The sequence below is a fragment of the Ceratotherium simum genome, chromosome 10 (assembly GCF_057802395.1).
Source record: "Ceratotherium simum simum isolate JZ-2026a chromosome 10, ASM5780239v1, whole genome shotgun sequence".
NCBI lineage: Eukaryota > Metazoa > Chordata > Mammalia > Perissodactyla > Rhinocerotidae > Ceratotherium > Ceratotherium simum.
Window position 1 is genome coordinate 49,390,438 of NC_141909.1, and position 3,806 is coordinate 49,394,243.

The following is a 3,806-nucleotide window of genomic DNA, read 5'->3' on the forward strand; positions in this document are numbered from 1 at the left end:
GTGGTGTTGAATAAGTTATGTCATCATGATGGAACTCATTTTCCTCATTTGAAATTGAAAATTGGACATGATGATCTCTATGTGACCTTTCAGTTCAAAGTGTACAATTCTTATATGATTATGTTAGATTGAAACACATGAAATTGCCAATATTCTACTCTCTTTTGACTTATTAATATGATAATTCCATAATGTTTAACTTAATATTCTTGCCTTGCTTTTTTATGCACGTGGTCTCAGCCAAAACATTGTAAATATATTGGGTACTTGAAAGTTTAAAAGAGTTTTTAACAATTGGAATCACTGAAAATGGAAAGAGCTGAAGGAAAGAATATAGAAAGTAAATCTAGCCAGATCATCAAGGGGAAATAGTTCCACTTCTAAATTTTACCTATGGCTATCTCAGAACACATAGTTACTGCCAATCATTAAGATTTGTGGAACTAATTCACTGTGATATTATCCAAGTCATCTTCCTGGCTTTAAGGTGTCCCACATCTTTGGCAAAATGGAACTGGATTGTTTACATAATTACTGAAAATAGAATGTAAGAAGCCTACTCATTTCCATTGTTTTCAACCTTGTGAACTAAGGGTTTTACTTTTTGTCAAAATAACTCTTTTATAATGTTATTCAAGTCATGTTCTGCACCCCACCTTCAATATGAAGAATAGTTGGCTAAAATTCTTCATGTATCTTCTGGAAAAAATTCTAACAGTGTTGTTATTTGAATATTTGATTTATAGAAAACTTCAAATGGACTCAGTAATTTCAGGCTCATAGACAAAATGATTCAAAATAGTTTATGCACAGAATTTTAATAGGCCTCCCAGTGGAGGTAAGCACACACCCATTATTTACTATCAAGTGGGTATGTGTTCTATTATAGTGCCTGAGAGGATTCAGGGTATTTAATTCCCCTAAATACGGTATACTTGGACTTGAAATGTAGCAAATATGCATGTAGGAAATGTGTATGTTAAAGGTAATCTTCAACTTCAGCATTTTAAAAATAATATATCCAAGTTATCCAAATTAGTGTAGTTCAAATCAGTACTTTTAATTATATGTTTGGATATGGCAACCTCCTTATTATACCTGACCTACACTTGGACTGATGTTGCTATTATACTCCGTGATGCAGATTTTAGAGCAGGCAGTCTCTAACTCCAGAAGACATTCTCTCTGAAAAAAGAGTCCTTGTGTGGAGCCTCGTGGAAATGTTTCTTCAATCACCCATGATGATCAGCTGTGTTACATTCTGTTTTTACAGCTGTTGCTTACAGAGATGGTCATCCCATCCTACCCAGAAAACTAGGTCTTTAGATTCACTTCTTCTTTTATCTATCAGTGGATTTTGAGTGGTGTCAAGAAAGCATGTCTTGTGGTGCAATAAGTTAAAAGAGTAATATATTAGGATGTGAGTGCCTTACAAAGGATGTAAATTTAAATGACCACCTACGTATTTAGAGATCTTATGTTACTTGAAATTACTTGAAAATTTCAGAGAATTGTAGACACTTCTTTCTTTTTCGTTGGGTCAATGTGGTCAAATTTATAATTTTTTAATATTATTTGTAATACTTATATAAGGGCTGCTCTATCTACATGCATATATGTGAGAGAACACAGGTGGTATATTAAATATACCCACAAATATATATCGTTAACTTTATTGGTATTATAGGATGTGTATATTGAATTATCTTACTAAAAATTCATATCATTATTTTCATTTCTTATTACAGGTTGGTGAGTAATTGATTACCAATTGGGCTTTCTAAAGAGGTATATATCGTGGATAGTTACATCTCCCTAGGAACTATACAGTAAAAACCAGATCTTACAAGTTCCACAACACTGAAGCATGATCTGTAAAAAGTTTATGCTCCTGGGTACTTTCTGGTATTAGATTCAAATAATCACTAAAGGGCCATGTTACTGCAGATAGAATTTTAAACAAAGCAATCCCTATGTCTAATGAATTTCTCTGTCTTACCCAGCCACTTTCATGAATCTGCCTCTGATGAACGTAAGAAGAATCTCTCTTTGATCATGAGAGTGAGATTCAATAGCCTCTGAAAATATGAAGTCTCAAACATCTACTGTTTCTTATCAAATGAATTTATCTCTTTAATTTATTTGCATCTGTCTCTTTGGATCTTACATATAATCAACAGCAACTTTTGGCTACACCAATGTTTTCTTAGGACAATCTTGATTGTCATCATTCAATAAGGAACAGAATTTATTATGTGACTTTGATTATCTTTCTAGATAAAAACCAAAAAAAAAAAAATCCACATCAATAAAGTTCATCCAACACATACTTTAAACATAAATGCATAGCTATATTGGCACATTCTTTATTTACGAATTTTTTTTGCTACCAAATTAGTGTATTTCTGCCCAAATCATTTATTTGTTAATTGAAGGGGAACTTTTAGAGTTTAGGAAGGAAAGAAAATATATAACAGTAACTCCTTGGGTCAGTATTTTCTGACTTGAAAAATTTTAAGAATGTCCAGATGCATGGAACTTACTTTACTTTATTTTATTTTTTTTATTGTGGTAACATTCGTTTATAACATTGTATAAACTTCAGGCACACATCATTATACTTGTATTTATGCATAGCTTACATCATGTTCACCACCCAGATACTAATTACAATCCATCACCACACATATGTGCCTAATCATTCCTCTCGCCCTACTCCCTCCCCCCTTCCCCTCTGGTCAAATACCGTACCATCTCACTCATAAGCAGAAGATAAAAACAACGAACAAACACATAGAGACAGAGATTGGATTGGTGGAACTTACTTTTAAACACGGCTTATATAAAAGTTTCTTCTAAACACTAATACTTATTTAAAGAATAATTTACATCCTATGTCATTAAGACATGAAATCATATCTCCCCAAATTGAATTAGGATTGAGCTAGGCTAGGGCAGAGTATGAGAAATTCTCTCTCATAACCTCCTTTCTCAATTTAGATTACATAAGTTAGACCAGGTCACAATATCTTTTCTTTCTTTGGACTCCTCTAAAACAGGTGGTGTAATCACACAGACCAGGAACATGAGGCTGTTATAAGTGTAACAATCAAGATTATGTTATGAGAATCAATTAAACTGGTATACTTTGAATTGGTCCTACTAAGCCATTGCTCTTGATTTTTTGTACAGTATTGAGAGTGCGTTTGGTTAACCAAATTAACCAAATGCACTCTGAAAATGAGAGGCAACTTTTGATAACATATTCACTTCATAATAATCTTATACAGGTGATGTCTATCATGCCATTTTTAAAAATCCTTCTAGGTACCAAAAGAATCATATTTGTTGCTTAGATAAAATTGCCATAGGAAATACAAACTTTCTGGAAATTACAAGAATTTATAATCCAGAATCTCAGTGGAGACTTCAAAAAATCTTATGTTTGGTCAGCTGCCTCTCTTTTATCTGTCAATAATTGTTTCATCCTGAAATTCACCCCTTGAACTTTACCCACGTCTCTCTTGTAGACCTTTCTTTCTAGTTCATCCAGGACCCTAACTGCTTCGATCCATGCCCTTCACCCTCATCTGCACACTATTTAGATCTCTCTTCAACCTCAGTTCCTTTATCCAGTTTAACCAAATATGTACATCCTCCCCTTATTGAGACCTGACTTCTCTGCCTGTATGATTGATGCTCTTCTCGTTCACCTCCTTAGGACTGTATGCTCTGGGCCCCATACAAAATTAGCAGCTTTTTAGGTCTGTTGGTAAATGGCCTGGAGTAGTAAACTCAAAGGAGAA